Below are 21,700 nucleotides of genomic sequence, written 5' to 3' on the forward strand. Positions count from 1 at the left end.
AATAAGGTGCTACAAATTCCTTAGAGGACTATATCCATGAGATTATAAACACAGGTCAGAGCAAGAATTTTTTTAAAATTTAAAAATCTTTTCAAAACAGAAAAGATTAAACCCTTTAAAATAGAAATCAGTCTCTTCCAAGTATTAAGAAGAAAGAACAGTTATACTTTGCAGTTTAAGATTTTTAAAAATTAGAAGTATTATTATCCCCTATGGATTCTCAGTCATCCCCTTGATCCAGATATGTTAGGGAAAAATGCAAAATAAAGATGTTTCAACAATTAGTTTCCAGTTTTTAATAATCATTTTAAGACAGAGAATATGCAAATAATGGTAAATTAAACAACTAGGAAAATGTGAAAATGTGTCCTAACAGATGTACATTAATCAACACACTTCAAAATAAAAGGCTTATAAGGTCCATTGGGTCAGGGATTTTTGTTGCCACTGTTTAAGTTCACTAAATGCCTGAAAGACAAACAGCCCTGAATTTCTATTGAATAAATAAATGAGTATTTTTCTGATAAATCTATCTAAAATCTCTGATGTAATACAAATAAAAAATCAGAAAATAAAACTGAAATTTCCCACACATAACCACCACTCAATACAAACCATCAGATAAAGGTGGAAAATGAGAAATGAATGATAAAATCAGGTTTCAAAATGGTTGGCATTTTTAGCAAAATCAATCTTCAAAATGAGAAATGAAAGACTTCAAATGTTTTGAAAACGAAATACTCGTTACTACTACTTTTCTGCTACTTGCCCCCCATACCATCCTCCCCCCACATCATCTCACTGCCAAACAGATTTTAATCATTAAATACAGAAGACATTATCTCATAAAAAACAAATTACTATTCTCATAAGCGAGAGTCCGCAAAAGAGAACAAAGTTCTCAAAGTCAGTTTTAGGAGAAAGCCAATCATGTTTAAGTAAGCTGATTAAACTTTGTGGATTACTTTAGAAACATGAACCTTTTCCATGCTGGGCAGGTCACTTTGGAAACCGCACCACTTCGCTTTTCAAATATATTTCTTCCTAATAACTCGAATTGATCCTGAGGCTCATCACCTCACTCATATACAAGCCTAGTAAAGTTTGAAAGTCATCTAGAGGCGCGCCTAGGTGGAGCAGTTGGTTAAGCACTCAACTTTTGGTTTTGGCTCAGGTCTTGAGATCAAGCCCCGTGTTGGGCTCTATGTTCAGCAGGGAGTCAGCTTGAGATGCTCTCTGCCTCTCACGTGTGCGCACACTCTATCTCCCTCTCTCTAAAACAAATAAATAATCTTTAAAATAAATAAATAAATAAATGTCATCTAAAGAGAACACAGTGATGTTCTTCATTCAGGTACTTTGTCCATATATCAAATAAGCAAAAAAGAAAAAACTAGGTGGAGAACCAAACACAGAAATATACTAGCCATTTCCACATACCAATCTAAACTGGGGTTGGTCAATTTTCCCATTCATTTAATAGAATGTCCCTGCTTATCCCTGAAGTATAAGTATGTCCATAAATCCAAGGAAAATATGGCATATGGAAGAAAAGGTATTACAAAGAAAGGAATGAATGAAAATTAAGCAAATTTCAGTGACTAAAGTTGTATTAAGACAAGGCAATAGCATTTTATTTTTTAAAAACTTAGACATCTTCTAACTTGAAAAGATACCAGAGATTTCCTTACAAGAAAAAATAAAGCTTTAGTTGAAGATTCTAACAGTTCTTTTAAAAAAATTACACCTAACAACAAGGGGAAAAAGTCTACACGGTTTTACTCAAAGAGAGACCTCCAACCTTAACTCCACCTCTGTAAGTTAATTTAAAAATTTAAGAGTATCTGTTCCATAATATGCTGTTTAAATTATATGGAACTGGGGTGCCTGGGTGGCTCAGTCGGTTGAGTGGCTGCCTTTGGCTCGGGTCATGATGGCAAGGTCCTGGGATCGAGACCCACGTCGGACTCCCTGCTCAGCGGAGAGCCTGCTTCTCCCTTGCCCTCTGCCTGCCACTCTGCCTACTTGTGCTCTCTCTTTATCTCTCTGTCAAATAAATAAATAAAATCTTAAAAATAAATAAGTAAAATTTTAAAAATAGATAAATAAATTATATGGAACTGTGGAATTCCATTACAGTCAATTCAGTCAAAATCAAGAGGTGGAAAAAGAAGTAAAAGGAGAGGGTATTGGGGAGGAGTTGAAAGAGACACAATGAATGCCAAAAATCTGTTCTTTCCTCAGTTTCACAACCTAAATAACTCTCATAGTATGAGCATCTCACTGCTCTGAGAGCAATTCTAGTGCTTAAAAATATACATTTTCCATGTAAATTAACCCATAAAATACAAACTAACTACTTCATTTGGTACTTGACCGAAGAGTTGTTCCCCCCCCCCTTTTCCACTACAGATGAAACGGCATATTGGCCATATTGAGAGTCTCTGAGGAAATGAACATCTATTTTGGTTTATACAGTGATTTACAGGCAACTTAATGAATCTTTTAAAATAAATATTTAGAATATGTATGATTTTTGTTTTGTGGCTAGTTACAATTATTAGTCCTCAGATAAGACACAATGCCAATATACCTATTAAATAACATTCACTGGAGCAAAAAATACACCCAACTTCAAAATATTTTAAATCAGACTCAGAATTCACAATGACTCTATAATAGGCTAACCAAAAAAATAGATTTTTTTCAAAAGTATGGCTGCCTTAGATTATTCTACAAAGCTCTATAATCCACATTCAGGAGAAAGAGGCAGAGAGAAGAGAAACAACCAACAGCTCTATCTTCCACCAGCATGATGAAATATAATAATGCTGGCTAAATATTTCTTAATTATGTAATATTCAAGTGTCTCATAAAAGTCACAAATTTGTTACTCAGCCAACTCTCAAAAATGAAGCACAGAAGCAATGAAGATTTTAAAAGGGAGTTTGGGGAGGGGGATCAGTGAGCTGTGGGACAATGTTAAGCAGCCTAATTTACATGCAATACCCAAAGGAAAGTAGGATGGAAAAAAATATTTAAGAAACAAGCAGAAAAAAATTACAGAATTTGATGAAAACAATAAACCTACCGATCAACTAACCCCAAGCACAAGAAACATGAAGAAAAATCCATGAATACACATCACAAACTGCTTACCATTAAAAACCAACAATAAAGAGAAAATGATACAAGCAGTCAGGGAGTTAAAAGACAAAAATGAAAACAGATTTCTCGTGGAAACAATGCAAGTTAGAAAACAAGAAGACAGGAGCGCCTGGGTGGCTCAGTTGGTTAAGCAACTGCCTTCGGCTCAGGTCATGATCCCAGGGTCCTGGGATCGAGCCTTGTTCCCTCTCTCACTGTCTCTCTCACTCTCTCAATTAAATAAATAAATAAAATCTTAAAAAAAAAAGAAAACAAGAAGACAAAGAGAAACAAACTATTAACCTAGAATTCTATACTGAGCTAAAATAGCTTTCAAAAGCAAAGGCAAAATATAGTTGACCTGTAAACACCACCAGTTTGAACTGTATGGCTCCATTTATACACAGCTTTTTTCAATAAATACAGAACAGCACTGTAAATGTATTTTGTTTTCCTTATGATTTTCTTAATGTTTTTTCTCTAGCTTATTTCATTGTAAGAACACAGTATATAATACATATAACATGCAAAATATGTGTTAATTGACTATGTTATCAGTAAAACTTCCAGTCAACAGTAGGCTCTTAGAAGTTTGTTGTTGTTGTTTTTTTTAAGATTTTATTTATTTATTTATTTGACACACAGGGGGGCGGGGGGGGACACAAGCAGGGGAAGTGGGAAAGGGAGAAACAGGCTTCCTGCCAAGCAGGGAGCCCAATGCAGGGCTCAATCCCAGGACCCTGGGATCATGACCTGAGCCAAAGGCAAATGCTTAACAACTGAGCCACCCAGGAGCCCCAGAAGTTAAGTTTTTGGTGAGTCAAAAGTTTATATAGAGATTTTTTTACTGTGCAGTGGTCCTAACCCCCACATTCTTCAAAGGTCAACTATAACTGCCATTCAGATAAAAAAGCTAAAAGAACTAACCATCAGTAAAACAATAATAGATAAATGCTGATGGTTGTCTTTTAAGTAGAAGAAAAAGAACAAAGGAAATGTGGATCTAAACAAACTAATTAGGAACATTAGAAACAGTAATTACATGGGTAAATATAAAGGACATTTTAATTCTTTAATCTACTTATAATTGATGGCTTAGACCAAATTAGTAACAATTGTGAGGTTTATAAAATATGTAAAAATATGACAAAAATAGCACAAGCCCCCAAAAGGTGGGAATGCAAGTATGTAAACTGCTGAATTGTATATTCTTATATAATATGTGAAATGGCATAATACCGTTTGAAGGCAAACGCTGATAAAAGATATGTATGCCATACACCCCAAAACAATCAATAAAATAACAATTATTACTATTCAGCTACAATGGAATCATAGAAAAAGAGGGAAAAAAAAGATTAAATAGGCAAGAAAAAAGGATTAGCAAATGATTTAAATGCAACAATATCAATCATATTATATGTAAATTAACTAAACACCCCAGTAAAAGGCAGAGATTGAAATACTGAAAAAACAAACTCAAGACTATATGTTGCCAAAAGAAACCCATTTTAAATATAAAGACACAAAGATATTAAAAGTATGAGTGTGGGAAATAAAGTATCAATCTAACACTAATTAAAACAAAGCTGAATTCACAATATTAGTATCAGACAAAATAAATTTCAAAACAAGGAATATGGCCAGGATAAAGAAACCTATTAATCAAGAGGATATAAAAATCCAAAACACTTTTACACCTAATAAGAGACCTTCAAAATAAAACTGATAGAATAGAGAAAATTGGGAAATCCATAACTACAGTAAGAGAGATCTAAATCCTCTTCTCAATAACTGAACAAGTACACGGAAAATACATACATATATATATATATATATATATATATATATATATATATATAAATAAGCATACAGAGATCGTAACAGTATAAATCAACTTCACTTAACTTACATTTACAGAATAACTCCATATAACAGCAGAGTGAATACACGTTCTTTTCAGAGGTACACAGAAAATTAAACAAGATAATCCATGTTCTGTGTCACTTTTTTTAAATCTCAGAAAACTTAAAAGAAATTATATAACACAAAGATATTAAATGAGAAATCAGTGACAAGAAGACACATGAAAAGTCCCCACTGTTTCAAAAGTAAGTAACACACTTCTATTTTTTTTTTTTAAAGATTCTATTTATTTATTTGGGAGAGAGAGAATGAGAGACAGAGAGCACGAGGGGGGGAGGGTCAGAGGGAGAAGCAGACCCCCCGCTGAGCAGGGAGCCCGATGCGGGACTCGATCCCAGGACTCCAGGATCATGACCTGAGCCGAAAGCAGTCGCTTAACCAACTGAGCCACCCGGGCGCCCGAAAAGTAAGTAACACACTTCTAAGTAACCCGGGGATCAAAGAGAAATCAAAAGGAAACCACAAGGTATTTGTTCAACTAAATAAAAACAAAAATACAATGTATCAAAATTCAGAAGTGGTGCTTAGAACGGAGCGCGTAGCATTAAATGCCTATGTAAACACTTCTGGGGCTGTGGTCCAGCCCGCAGAAAACTGAGAGGAGAGAAGAGATGAGAAGCGATGAGGGGAGAAAAGGGGTGGGAAGGGGACAAGAAAATAGAGATGCAACATGTGAAGCAAGAATGACTACGAATGTCCCAAATCAGTGTCAGAAACTATACCACAAATGCAGGAGGCTCTGAGAATACCAAATAAGACAAACGTCCAAAAAAAAAAAAAAAAAAGCATATCATATTCAAACTGCACAAAATCAAAAATATAAGAAAAAATTCTGAAAGAAGCTGGAAGGGAATAAAGCCTTAGCCATGAGGTAGGAAAGATAAGAATTACATCTAGAATTACATCTGACTTCTCCTCAAAAATAATGCAAGCAAGAAGAGAGTGATGTGAAATACTTAAAGTTTTGAGAGGAGGAAAAAAAGAACGAGCATTCTATACACTGCTATTACCCTTCAAAAGTGAGAAACAAAGATTCTCAGATAAATAAAAATTGAGGGAATTTGTTGCCAATAGGCCTACCTTGCAAGAAGTGGGAAAAGAAGTTCGTTCTTCAGAGAGCAGGAAATGATAACAGGTCGGAAACATGGATTTGCATAAAGAAAAGTATCAGAGAATGAATCCAATGAAGGTAAAATAAAAACTTTGACTTTTTCTTGTACTTAATCTAACAATGTTCAAAATGATAGCAACAATATATTTGACTATATAGTCTTAGGCATATATATGCTTATACACGCTTCTGTATAAGTGAAATGAATGACAGCACTGACAGAAAGGATGGGAGGGAGGAATTAGGATTATTTTGTCATTGTAAGGTACTTGTACTATTGTGAAGTGGGATAATATTATTTGAAAGTAAACTTGGATTAGGGCAACTATGAAAAAAGGTAAAACTGAGATGTCAGAGAAAATGGAATCATAAAAAAAAAAAAAACCTCAATTAAAACCCTTAAAGAGAGCCTCGCCTCTCCCCTTCCACCCACCGCCAGGCACCCCCTAGAAGTTGTACTTGCTATGCTGCTCTCCCTCTCCCACAATACCTTGTGCTCCTCCCTTTCCAGCTAGAGCCTGGCAGAACGGCTCCTGCAAAAGGTGGCGAGAAGAAGGGCCATTTCGCCATTAACGAGGTAGTGACCACAGAACATACCATCAACATTCATAAGCACATCCAGAAAATGGGTTTCAAGAAGCTTGCCCCTCATGCACTCAAAGAGATCCAGAAATTTGCCATGAAGGGGGTGGGAACTCCAGAGGTGCGCACTGACACCAGGCTCAACAAAGCTGTCTGAGCCAAAGGAATAAGGAATGTTCCATACTATATCTGTGTGCAGTTGTCCAGCAAATATAACGAGGATGAAGATTCACCAAACAAGCTCTACATGTTGATTACCTATGTACCAGTCACCACTTTCAAAAATCTACAGACAGGGGCGCCTGGGTGGCTCAGTCATTAAGCGTCTGCCTTTGGCTCAGGTCATGATCCCAGGGTCCTGGGATCGAGCCCCACATTGGGCTCCCTGCTTGGCGGGAAGCCTGCTTTCTCCCTCTCCCACTCCTCCTGCTTGTGTTCCCTCTCTCACTGTGTCTCTGTCAAATAAATAAATAAAATCTTAAAAAAAAAAAATCTACAGACAGTTAATGTGCATGAGAACTAATCACTGATTGTCAAAATATAAAACTGAAAACAAAACAAAAACAAAAAAACCCAAGAAGTAGAAAACATTTGGAAGACAAAAACAGGAACAAAGATCAAGAGCAACAAATAGAAAAGAGAAACAAATTTGGTAGATATTAACCTCACTGTATCAATAGTTACCTTAAACATAAATGGTCTAAATATACCAATTCAAAACAAAGTGAGAATAGGTAATTCATTTCAGATAAAGCAGACTTCAGAGCAAGGAAAGTTTTCAGGAATAAGGAGTGACATTGCATAATGATAAAATGTCAATATTGCAACTTCTTGACAGAACAATCCTTAATGTGTATGTGCCTAACACCAGAAGATCAAAATACATGAGGCAAAAACTGATAGAACTGCAAGGAGAAAAAGATGAATCCACTCTTAGAGATGCAGGTTTTAACACTCTTCTTTCAGAAATGGATATATCCCCCAGGCAGAAAATCAGTGAGGACATAACTGAAGTAAACACCACCATTAATCAACTGGATATAAATGATATCTATAGACTACTTTATTCAATATCAGCACAATATATGTTCTCCTGAAGCTCTCATGAAACATTCATCAAGCTACACTACACTTGGGGCCATAAACACACCTCAACAAATCTTAAAGAACAGAGATCATGTAACTGTGCTCTCAGACCAAAATGAAATTAAACTAGAAATCAATTAACAGAAAGACAGCTAGAAAATCCCAGAATGCCTAGATTAAACAACATACTTCTACATAACACAAGCCAAAGAAAGCTCAAGAGAATAGTATTAACTAAAATATTATTAACTAAATGACAATGAAAATACAACCTAAAATTTGTGGGATGCAGCAAAAGCATTGCTTAGAGTGCTTAGAGATGCAGTAAACCTATTAGAAAAGAAGAAAGAAGAAAAAAAAAATAAAACAAAAAAAATAAATAAAAGAAAAGAAGACCTTAAATCAATACTCTAAGCTTCCTCTTTAGGAAACAAAAAACAAATTAACTCAAAATAAAAAGAAATAATGAAAACTAAAGCAGAAATCAAAGAAATTAAAGAAGGAAATCAATAGAAAAAAAATCAACAGATCCAAAAGCTGGTTCTTTGAAAAGATGGATAAAATTGATAAACCTCTGGATAGTACAATTAGAAAAGTGAGACAGAACACAAATTGCTAGTATCAGAAATCAAAGAGGGGACATAACTATAGATCCCACAGACATTAAAAGGATCATCAAGGAATATTATCAACAACTCCAAGACCACAAATTTGATAACCTAGAGGAAATGGAGACCCACCCTTGAAAGATACAAGCTGCCCAACTCACACAAGAAGAATTAGACAATGTGAATAGGCTTATATCTATTTAAAAATTGGGGGGGGGGCACCTGTGTGGCACAGTCGGTTGAGCGTCCAACTATTGGTTTCAGCTCAGATCGTGATCTCAGGGTCATGGGGTTGAGCCCCATGTCAGGCCCTGAGCTGAGTGCGGAGTCTGCTTTGGTTTCTCTCTCCCTCTCCCTCTGCTCCACCCAACCCCATATGCCCACTCTCTCTCTCCAATCAATCAATCAATCTTTAGAAGAAATTTGAGGGGAGGTGGCTGACTCTTGAACATGTGACTCTTGAGCTCCGGGTTGGAAGTTCAAGCTCCAGGCTGGGTGTAGAGATTACTTAAAAATAAAATCTTAAAAAAAGAAACTGAATCACTCATTAATAATCCCTCAAAACAGAAAGCACCAAGCCCAGATGGGTTCACTGGAAAATTCTACCACACATTTAAGGAAGAAATTATACCAATTTTCTACAATCTTGTTCAGAAGATATAAGCTGAGGGAATACCTCCTACTTCATGACAGGAGGCCAATATTACTCTAATACCAAAACAAAGATTACAAGAACAACATCTCTCAAGAAATAGATGAAATCATCTATAAAATATTAGCAAATGAAATCCAACAATCTATAAGAAAAATTATATACCACAACCAAGTGGGATTTATCCCAGGAATGCAAGGCTGGGTCAACATTCAAAAATCCATTAATGTAATCCATCATATCAACAAGATAAAGAAGAAAAATCATATGTCATATCAATAGCTACAAAAAAAGCATTTGGGGTCTAAGTGACTGAGTTGGTTCAGTGTCCAATTCTGGTTTCAGCTCAGGTCATGATCTCAGTTGGGTTCTGCACTCAGGATGGAGTCTGCTTGGGATTCTCTCTCTCCCTCTCCTTCTGCCTCTAGCCCCACCGGCACTCTCTCGCTCTCTCAATAAATTAATTAAATCCTTTAAAAAAAAAAAAGCATTTAACAAAGTATAACACCCTTTCAAAATAAAAACTCTCAGAAAACTAGGAATAAAAGGGGAACTTCTTCAACTTGATGAAGAATATATATAAAAAGCTAACATCATGCTTAATGGTGAGAAACTAGGTTTCCCACTAATATCAGGAACAAAGCAAGGATGACTCCTCCCTCACCACTGCATTTCAACATCATACTGGAAGTCCTAGTTTATATAAGACAAGAAAAGGAAATAAAATATATACTGCCTGGGAAGAAGGAAATGAAAGTGTCTTTTTTCAGAGAGGACATGATTGTCTACATAGAAAATCCAAAATTACTGACCAAAAACCTCCTGGAACTAATAAGTGATTATGTAAAAGCTGCAGAACAAAAGATTAATATAAAAAAAGAAAAACTGGGGCGTCTGGGTGGCTCAGTCAGTTAAGCGTCCGACTCTTGATTTCGGCTCAGGTCATGATCTCAGGGTTGTGAGATCAAGCCCCATGTCAGGCTGAACTTGGAGCCTGCATAAGAATCTCTCTCTTTCCTTCTCCCAATGTTGCCCTCTGCCTTGAAAGAAAAAAGAAAAGAGAAAAGAAAAATTGCTTTCATATACGCTAACAGAGAACAAGTGGAATTTTAAATTAAAAACACAATACCATTCACAATACCACCTCCAAAAATTAAATAAAGTTTAAGTCTAATAGAATATGTATAAGGTTAAGGTCTATATGAGAAAAACAACAAAACTTCTATGAACAAAATCAAAGAACTAAATAAATGAAGATATATCCCAACTTCAGAGCAAAACTTAATATTGTCAAGATGTCAGTTCCTCCCAACTTGATCTGCAGATTCAGTACAATCTCTTTTTTTTTCTGAAGATTTGTTTATTTATTTGCAAGAGGGAGAGCACATGCATGTGTGTGCTCCTGCCCACAAGCAGGAGGGAGGGGCAGAGGAAGAGAGAATCCTGAAGCCGACTCCCAGCTTAGCACAGAGTCCTATGCGTGGCTCAATCCTGGGACCGGAGCCGAAATCAAGAGTTGGCCACTCAACTGACTAAGCTACCCAGGCATCCCGAGATTCAATACAATTTCAATCAAAATTCCAGCAAATTATTTGTGGATATGGACAAAATAATTCTAAAGCGTATATATGAAAAAGCAAAAGAATAGCCAACACACGGTCAAGAATGAAGTTTAAGTACTGACATTACTCGATTTCAGACTTCCTTTAAAGCTACAGTAATGTAAATAGTGTAGTGCTGTTGAAAAAATTAAAAGATCAATGGAACTGACAAGAGAGTTCAGAAAAAGACCCACATAAATACAATCAATTGATTTTTTAAAAAGATCCATTTATTTATTTTAGAGAGAAAGAGAGCAGCAGTGGGAGGGACAGAGGGAAAGAGAATCCTGAAGCAGACTCCCCGCTGAGTGAGGAGCCCAACACAGGGGCTCAATCCCAGGACCCTGAGGTCATGACCTGGGCTGATAGCAAGAGCTGGCCACTTAACCGACTGAGCCACGCAGCTCAGCCCCAACCGATTTTTAACAAAGGTACAAAAGCAATACAATGGAACTAAGACAGGCTTTTCAATAAAGAGTGCCAGAACTGAATATCCATATGCAAAAAATGAATCTAGACACAGAGTTTATTTACAGCCTTCACAAAAATTAACTAAAAATGGATCACAGCTCTAAAGGTAAAACACAAACTATAAATCTCCTAGAACACAGGAGAAAATAAGCATAATCTTGGGTTTGGCAATGACTTTTCAGATATAACACCAAAAGTACAGTCCATGAAAGAAAGAATTGGTACGCTGAACTTAATTAAAAAAAAAAAAAAACTTCTGCTCTGCAAGAGACATAGTCAAGAAAATGAAAAGATAAGCCACAGGCTGTTAGAAAATATTTGGAAAAGACATATCTGACATTTTGCACAAAAACTATGAAAAATAATACTAACATTTGTATGGAGCCACAAAATACCGCAAATAGCCAAAGCAATCTTAAAAAAAGAAGAAGAAAGCTGGAAGTATCACAATTCCAGATCTCAATATCTACTACAAAGCTGTTGTAATCAAAACACTATGGTACTGGTACAAAAACAGACACACATATCAACAGAACAGAACAGAGAGCACAGAAATAAACCCATGCCTCCACGGTCAATTTATCTATGACAAAGGGGGAAAAAATAGTCACTTCAATAAATGGTGCTGAAGGGGCACCTGGGTGCCTCAGTTGGTTAAGTATCTGCCTTAGGCTCAGGTCAAGAACGCAGGGTGGTCCAGGGATCGAGCCCCTAGGCTCCCTGTTCAGTGGGGAGTCTGCTTCTCCCTCTCCCTCTGCCCCTCCCCCACTGTGCTGGCATGCACACTCTAATAAATAAAATCTAAATAAATTAGTTAATAAATTAATGGTGCTGAAACTGGATGGCTACATTCAAAAGGATGAAACTGGACCACTTTCTTAAACCATACACAAAAATAAACTCAATATGTTAAAGACCTAAATGTGAGACCTAAAACCAGAAAATTCCTAGAAGAAAACATAGGCCATAGAGACATTTTTCTAGATATGTCTCCTCAGGCAAGGAAAATAAAAGCAAAAATAAACTACTGGGGCTACATCATAATAAAAAGCTTTCACAAATAAAAGGAAATCATTTACAAAACATAAAGGTAACCTATTGCATAAGAGTGTCTCTGTCAGAGGCGCCTGGGTGGCTCAGTCGTTAAGCGTCTGTCTGCCTTCGGCTCAGGTCAGGATCCCGGGGTCCTGGGATCAAGCCCCACATCGGGCTCCCTGCTCGGGCGGGAAGCCTCCTTCTCCCTCCCCCACTCCCCCTGCTTGTGTTCCCTCTCTCACTGTGTCTCTGTCAAATAAATAAATAAAATCTTTAAAAAAAAAAAAAAGAGTGTCTCTGTCAATGATATATTTGACAAAGTGTGAACATCCAAAATATATAAAGAAGTTATTCAACTCAACACCAAAAAAAAACCAAAAAAAGTGATTGAAAAATGGACAGAAGATCTGAATAAACATTCTTCCAAAGAAGACATACAGATGGCCAACAGACACAGGAAAAGATGCCAAACGTCACTAATCATCAGGGAAATATGCAAATCAAAACCACAATGAGCTATCACCTCACACCTGTCAGAATGGCTAGAAAGAAAAGGACAAGAAATAACAGGTGTTGGTGAGGATGTGGAGAAGAAGGAATCTTTGTGCACTGTTGGTAGGCATGTAAACTGTTATAACCACAGTGGAAAACAGTATAGAAGTTCCTCAAAAAATTAAAAACAGAATTCAGAAGACAACTAAACTACCTTTTTATTTACATAAACTTTTCTATTCCTCAAAAGAAAATTAAAAATAGAAATACCACATGATCCAATAATTCCACTACTGGGTATTTGGTACCCAAAGAAAACAAAAATGCTAATTCAAAAAGATACATGCACATCCTGTGCTTATACCAGCTTTATTTACAAAAGCCAGATATGGAAGCAAGCCAAGTGGCCACTGATAGATGAATAAAGATGTGGTATATATACATATATGGAATGGGAAGGAATACACATTGGAATATTATGCAGCCATATAAAAGAATGAGAACTACTTTTACGTCTGGACTTGGGAGGCCCTACTTTGGTGATCAAAAGATTATTTGAAAATGGGCGGTCTCCGACCTTGTCTGAGATTTGAGTGGTACTGTGCCCAGGTGGTGCTGTGTGCAAACCAGATTAGTGAAAGGCAGGGTTCTGGTACTGAAAACCTTCGACTGCCGTTCTGTGAAAATGCTTAGTTTTCCAAAATATTGGTCCCCTGCGGGAGCAGTGGCTCTCAGTGGTGTAACGGAACTGTTACCTGGAGATGTTGAGATGGCAAAGGAAAATTCCAAAACACGTGAGAGAATACTTGGTTGGCACCCGACAATCTTACCCAGCATCCTGGAGGCTGAAGAATAATGGAGCTATAGATGTCACTGACAAAACAACCTTGCAAATGAGGGATCGCTGTCTGCCCATGGAAAGAGTTTGCAGTAACCTTCCTAAGGGCTAATGCTATGAGATTTGCTTGTATGAAAAACAAGGAAAAGCTCTTCACTTTACTGACATGGGAAGAAAACCTACAAATCAAGACAATATACTGGTTTTTTATTTTTGTAAGCAGATTATGAAGCAGCATCAAATCTAATGTATCCATAAGAATTAAGCCATTTGCTTTTACTTTTTGTCACACTGCCCTAGTTACAACCTGTTAAATAGATTACTTTGTAGATCTAGCTCTATTTTACAGGAATGCATAGAAAACTATGTTTTTTATGGAGAAGTCTTTGTTTTCAGTTAACCAGACTTGTAATCAGATTACTCTGAATGCTTCACATTTGGTCACCTGTTTGAATTTAAAATGCGTGATTGTAATTAAAGCTGAGTGAAAATTTACAAAAAAAAAAAAAAATGAGAACTTGCCATTTGCAATAGCATAGATGAACTTACAGGATATTATTACACTAAGTGAAATAAGTCAGACAAAGACAAATACCTATGATTTCCTTATGTGTAGAATCTAAAAAATAAATGAATAAGCAATCAAAAAGCAGAATCAGACCTATAAATACAGAGAACAAACTGATAGTTGCCAAAAAGGAGGCACATTGGGGATAAGCAAAATGGGTAAAGAGGAGTGGGAGATACAGGCTTCCAATTATGGAAAGAATACATTATGGGAATTAAAAGATACAGCATAAGGAATATAGTCAATGACATTTTAATAGTATTATATGGTGACAGATGGTAGCTACACTTGTAGTGAGCAGGTATGAATACAGAGTTGCTGAATCACTAGGTTGTACAGCTGAAACTAATGCAACATTGTGTTGTCAACTGTACTCTAATAAAAGAAGAGACGTATCTGATAAAAAAGACAGCCAAAATATATAAAGAACTCTTAAAAGTCAACAATAAGAAAACAAATGAACTGATTTTAAAAAGAACCAGAAACCTTGACACCTCATCAAAGAAGATATAAAGACAGATAGCAAGTAAGCACAAGTAAAGAAGCTCCACATCCTATGTCAGCAGAGGAATGGAAATTTAAACAATGAGATACCACTACACACCTATTATGATGGCCAATATCCAGAACAATGACAACACCAAATTCTGGTGAGGATGCAGAGAAAAAGGAACTCTAAATCATTGCTGGTGGGAATGCCAAATGATTCAGGCACCTTGGAAGACAGTTTGGCACTTTCTTACAAAATTAAACATACTCCTACCATATTTTCCCACAATCACACTCTTTGGTATTTACCCAAAGGAAGTGAAAAATTATGTCCACACAAAAACCTGCACACGGATGTTTATAGAAACTTATTCACAACTGCCAAAACTTGAAAGCAACCAAGATGTCCTTTTGTAGGTAAATGGATACATAAACTGTGGTATATCCAATCAATAAAGTATTATTCAGTCCTAGAAAGAAACCAGTTATCAAGTCTTGGGAAGACATGGAAGAATCTTAAATGCATATTACTAAGTAAAAAAAGCCAGCTGGAAAAGGATACATACTATAAGATTCCAACTATATGACATTTTGAAAAAGGCGGAAGTATGGGCACAGTAAAAAGATCAGTGGCTGCCAGCGGCTGGAGGGTGGGAGGGATGAACAGTTGGAAAACAGATGATATTTTGGGCAGTGATATTCTGTACGATACTATCATGGTAGATACATGTCATTGTACATGTATCCAAACCATAGAACATACAACACCAAGAGTGAATCCTAATATGAACTATGAACTTTGGGTGATAATTATATGTCAATGTAGGTTCACTGATAGTAAAAAATTTACCACTTTGTTGAGGGGTGCTGGTAACAGGAGAGGCTACATATGTGTGGGAATAGGGGATATAAGGGATATCGCAGTACCTTCCTCTCAATTTTGCTGTGAACCTGAAACTGCTCTAAAAAATATCTTAAAATGTTTTTTTAAAAAAGACATGGACGAACCATGAGAGACGATGGACTCAGAAACAAACTGAGGGTTCTAGAGGGGAGGGTGGTGGGGGGATGGGTCAGCCTGGTGATGGGTATTAAAGAGGGCACGTACTGAATGGAGCACTGGGTGTTATGCACAAACAAGGAATCATGGAACACTACATCACAAACTAATGATGTAATGTGTGGTGATTAACAAAATAAAATAAAATTTAAAAAAAGACAAGGAGGAAACTTTAAAGCATATTACTACGTTAAAGAGGTCAATCTGAATAAGCTACATACTGTATGATTCCCACTATATATAACATTTTAGAAAAGGTAAAAACTATGGAGATAGTAAAAAGATTAGTGGTTGTTGGGCTTGACAGGAAAGGGGAATAAACAGGCAGAACACAGAGAATTTTCAGGGTAGTGAAACTATTCTGTAGGATACCATGTCATTAAATATTTGTAAAAACCCATTGAATACAACATACAACACCAAGAGTGAACCCTAATGTCAACTATGGACTTTGGGCAATAATGACGTTTCAGTGTAGGTTCACAGCTTGTAATAAATGCACCACTCTGATAGTAGGGGAGGATGTGTATGTGTGGTGACAGAGGCTACATTGGAAATCTCTGTACCTTCCACTCAGTTTTGCTGCAAATCTAAAACTGCTCTAAAAAATGAAGATCAGTAGCTGCCAGAGGCAAGAGAGGAGGTGGTGAGGGGAGGGGGGAATGGATGAACTGGTTTTGTTTTAAGTTCAAATAAGCTGCATTTAAAAAAAATAAGTAAGAGCTAGTTGTCTGCCACTCAAGCAAAATTTCCCCACCCACACAGTACTTAAGTCTACCCATTTATCTATTCCTTCTTTAGTTTTTGTGCGTGGGAACTTCTTTTGGGTGTTCACTTCCTAAAAATGGAAATGCACAAATTTACCTACAAGTTCTAAAAGTTGAGGGGCGCCTGGGTGGCTCAGATGGTTAAGCGTCTGCCTTCGGCTCAGGTCGAAGGGTCCTGGGATAGAGTCCCATATTGGGCTCCTGGCTCAGCAGGGAACCTGCTTCTCCCTCTCCCTCTGCCTCTCTCCCTGCTCATGCTCGCTCTCTCTCCCTCTCTATCTCTGTGTCTCAAATGAATAAATTAAAAAAATAATAAAAAAAAATTCTCAAAGTTGAGTATTTACAAATGTCAGTGCAAAACACGTATCTGCAGGTTCTAAACTAGAAAGTATGATTCCATTCTTACTGAATAGACAACACCGCTAAAAAAAGGTTTATTAATTTTTTTAAAACTGCCTATATCAGAAAAAAGAAAGGCCTCAAATAAATTCTATCATCTTATACCTTAAAAAATTAGAAAAAGAAGAATGGAGTAAACCCCAAAGTAAGAAATAGGAAGGAAAAAATAAAATCAGAGCAGAAAACTAAAACTACCGAAAACTAAAATACAAAACATTAAGATCAACAGAGAAAATCAATGAATACAAAAGCTAATAATTTAAGATCAATAAAATTCAAAACCTCTAGCCAGCCTAGATTAGAAAAAAGATACCAATTGCCAAAGGTACCTCAAGAAGAAATAACCTAAATAGTCCTCTATTAAAGAAATGGAATTATAGTTTAAAATCCTTCCCAAGGAAAACTCTATGCCCAGATGGCTTTAAAAGTAAATTCTACCGGGGGAGAGGGAGGGGGTGAATCGGAGGGGGAGATGAACCATGAGAGATGATGGACTCTGAGAAACAAACTGAGGGTTCTAGAGGGGAGGGGGGTGGGGGGGATGGGTCAGCCTGGTGATGGGTATTAAAGAGGGCACGTTCTGCGTGGAGCACTGGGTGTTACATGCAAACAATGAATCATGGAACACCATATCAAAAACTAATGATGTAATGTATGCTGATTAACATAATAAAAATAATAAGTAAAAAAGTAAATTCTACCAAACATTAAGAAGTAATACCAAATCTAGACACACTCTTCCAGAAAACTGAACAAAAGTGAACATTTGGCAACTCATTCTGAGGCCAGCATTATTTTTGTAACCCAATCCAAAGACAGTCTAAGAAAAGAAAACTACAGGGGCACCTGGGTGGCTCAGTCATTTCAGCGTCTGACTCTTGATTTCAGTTCAGGTCATGATCTCAGGGTCATGAGATCAAGCCCCCATTCAGGCTCCGCTTGGGACAGAGTCGGCTTGAGATTCTCTCTCTCCCTCTACCTCTCTGCCCCTCCCCAGACTCGCACGCACTCTTTCTCAAAATAAATAAATGAAATCTTTAAAAAAGGAAAAGAACACTACAGGCCAAGATCCCTCATGAACACAGATGCAAAAATTCTTTAAATTTCAAAAACCTGAATTCAGTAATATATAAAAATGGTAACATTATCAAGGCCAGGTGGGATTTATCCCAGGAATGCAAGTTTGGCTTAACAGTGGGGGGGGGGGGGTTTCAATCAATGTACTTCACCTCATTAACAGATTAAAAAAGAAAAAAAAACCTATCATATCTATCAAAATATGAAGAAAACTGATTTGACAAAATCTAATATCCATGGCTAATAAAAACTCTCAGCAATTTAGGAACAGAAGGAAACTTCCTAAATATCATATATAAGGTTAAAAGATTACTTTCCCCCTGGGACACCTGGGCGGTTGAGTTGGTTAAGTGTGGGATTCTTGATTTTGGCTCAGGTCATGATCTCAGGGTCATCAGATCGAGCCCCTCTCATGGGGCTCCATGCCCATGCATGGAGCCTGCTTAAGATTCTCTCCCTCTGCCCTTCCCCCTGCTCATGTTCTCCCTATCTCTAAAATAAATAAAATCTTTAAAATAAAAATTACTTCCCCCCGAATATCAAGAACAAAGCAAAGATGCTCACTCTCACCACTTAAATATTTAACAATAAAAAATAAGGGGCAGATCAAAAAGGACAAAGTACAACTATCTTATTTGTAGTTGCCATGATCATCTATGAAGAAAATCCCATGGAATCAATTAAGCTACTGGAAATAAATTTTCAGCAAGTTTGCAAGGTACCAGATAACCATGAAAAATTTTTAAATGTATTTCTATGTACTAATAAGGAACAATCAGAAAATGACATTTTTTTTTTAAGATTTTTTTATTTGACAGAGAGAGAGAGAGAGAGAGAGACAGTGAGAGAGGGAACACAAGCAGGGGGAGTGGGAAAGGGAGAAGCAGGCTTCCTGCTGAGCAGGGAGCCTGATGCGGGGCTTGATCGCAGGACCCTGGGATCACGACCTGAGCCGAAGGCAGACACTTAACGACTGAGCCACCCAGGAGCCCCAGAAATTGACATTTTAAAAAAAGATCCTAATAGCATCAAAAAACATCAAATATTTAGGAATAGAGCTGAAAAAAGATGTAAAAAACCTGCACATTTGTTGCTAAGATAAAGACTTAAATAAATGAAGAGATGTACTCTTTTCATGAATCAGAAGACTCGATGTTGTTAAGACATCAATTCTCCCTCAAAATGGTTTGTAGACTCAATGCAGTTTAAATCAAAATACAGGCAATTTTATTTCTACAACTTAACAATCCGATTCTAAAATTCACATAAAAACAGAACGTTGATAGCCACAATGACTTTGAAAGAGAAGAACAAAGTTGGAAGATGGATCCTACCAGACCTAACTGGTTATTATAAAGCTACAGTAATCAAGATTGTGTGGTATTAAATGTAAAAGCAGATAAACACATCAATGGAGAACTGATACATATATGGTCAAATGGGTTTCAACAAATGTGGGTAAAGGCAATTCAGCGGAGACATGTAGGTCTAGAAAAACTGGTTATCCATAATTCAATAGATAAGTCATTCAGTAAGTGAACTTTGATGTATAACTCACATTATATGCAAAATTTAACACAAAATGGATCAGACTTAAATGTGAAACATAAAAATATAAAACTTCCAGAAGAAAACATATTAAAAAATGTATATGCTGAGCATTTAATTAATGTTGGGGTCATGGGTTCAGGCCCCGCACTGGGGTCCACACTGGACATGGAGTCTACCTTAAAAAAAAAAAAAAGGTCCGTTGAAGCCACTGAGTGGGAAAAATACCTGCAAAAATAATGTACCTGATGAAGACTTGCATCCAGAACACATAATGGCTCACAAAATACAGTATTAAGAAAACAAACAAGCCAATAAAAAAGGGCAAGTAGCGGATAAATCTGAGCAGACCTTGACCAAAGAAAATTAAAAAATGTCAAATATGCACATGGAAAGATGTTCCACATAATGTAGTCATTAAAGAAATACAGACTGAAACCACACTGAGAAATTACTGCATACCCACTAGAAATGCTAAAATTATAATGACTGATCATACCAAGTGTTGCAGAGAATGTAGAGGAATAGGAACTCTGGTACATTGCTGGCAGAATCGTTGTGGTACAACTATTTTGGAAAATACTGGAATAGTGTCTTAAAAAATTAAGGATGCACTTACCATGTGACCTAGTTATTCCATTCCTCAGTATTTATGCAAGAAAAATCTGTCTGTATAAAGACTTCTATAATGTTCCCAGTAGCTTTATTTGTAATAGTCAAAAACTGGAAAACAATCTGAATGTCCATCAATTACTGGATAATCATTATGTCCATACAATAGCAAGTAGTCAGCAATAAAAAGAAATAAGCTACTGATACACACAACATGGATGAATCTCAAAATACTTATGCTGAGTGAAAGGAGTCAAATAAAAAAGTGTACATACTGTATGTTTCCATTTTTAACATTCTAGAAAGTTCAAACTAGAACTTTCAGATCATCATATGACTCAATACAATAGCTAGTCCTCATATTATTATGACATGGTTAACTTTTTTTTTCTTTAACTTGGCTTCCGGCATATTCATATCCTCTTGGTTTTCTTCCAAACCCTGGCCTCTTCTTCTCAGTCTTGTTGACTAGTTTCCCCTCTTCTTTCCACACTGGCACCCCTAGGGCTTCCTAAGACCTCTTCTCCCTACCTGCACTCACTCCTCCACGGGCACCCACTCTTAGGGCTTAAAGTAAACTCTATAGAGATACAACTCCCAAATTTATATCCAAAGTCTGGACCTCTTTCCCAAATGCCAGACTATGCATGCCACTGGCTAATTAACATTTCTACTTGAATGTCTAATAAATATCTCAACCTTAATGTAGGCAGAAGACCCCTGCCAAGATGTCCACATCCTAATCCTTGAAACCTGTGGTATGTTATATTACATGGCAAAAGGGCCTTTGCTAATGTAACTAAGGTTACATACTTTAAAACAAGAAAATTATCCTGGATTTTTCAGGTAGGCCCAATCTAATCTCATGAACCCTTAAAAGAAGAGAACTTTCTCTGGCGAGAAGCAGAAGAGTTGCAGCCGAAGTCAGAGAGATTCCAAGGGTGGGAAGGATTCAACAAGCCACTGCTGGCTCTGAAATGGAGAGACCCATGTGCAAGGACTGAAGAGAGCCTCTAGAACATAAGGGCAGACCCCAGTTGAGAGCCAGAAAGGAAACGGGCATAAATCTAACCAGCTGAATGAGCTTAGAAGCACTTGCTCCCAGGTGAGAACTCAGGCCATCCAACACTTTGATTTCACCTTTGAAAGACCCAGAGTAACCAGCTGAGCCCACCCAGTCTTCTGGCCTACAGAACAAGAACGTAATAGGTTTATATTGTTTTAAACTGCTAAATTTGTTCTGACAGCAGGAGGATACAAATACCATAATCCAAAACTGAATTCATCTTGCCCTCAACCTACCACACACCCACAGCCTTTCCCATCTTTGTTAACAGCAATCCATTCCCAGCCCAATACCCTTTGACTCTTCTTTGGATCCTCTCTTTCTCTCACACCTCTCATCTTCTCTGTGAGAAAGCTACTTTTAAATATACTCAGAATCTGATCACCTCTCACTACCTCCATTGTTAACACCATCTCTCTCTGCATTATTGTACTAATCTCCTAATGGCCTCCCTGCTTCCATCCTTGACTCTCTACAGTCTATCTGCAACGAAGCAGCCATAGATCCTTACAGAACCTAAGATAGATCATACTACATCTCAGTTCAAAATGCACCAATGGCTCAC

The 21,700-nt window shown here is 37.0% G+C and overlaps 1 protein-coding gene across 10 annotated transcripts in view; it reads right to left on the bottom strand.

Annotated features, from left to right (window-relative positions):
• The window catches only part of MLLT10 (MLLT10 histone lysine methyltransferase DOT1L cofactor), a 217,726-nt gene that overhangs the window by 66,910 nt on the left and 129,116 nt on the right, over positions 1 to 21,700 (bottom strand). The window lies entirely within an intron of this gene.

The sequence above is a fragment of the Eumetopias jubatus genome, unplaced genomic scaffold (assembly GCF_037043125.1).
Source record: "Eumetopias jubatus isolate StellerSeaLion01/CBP00866 unplaced genomic scaffold, mEumJub1_p1.0 scaffold_8, whole genome shotgun sequence".
Taxonomy (NCBI): domain Eukaryota; kingdom Metazoa; phylum Chordata; class Mammalia; order Carnivora; family Otariidae; genus Eumetopias; species Eumetopias jubatus.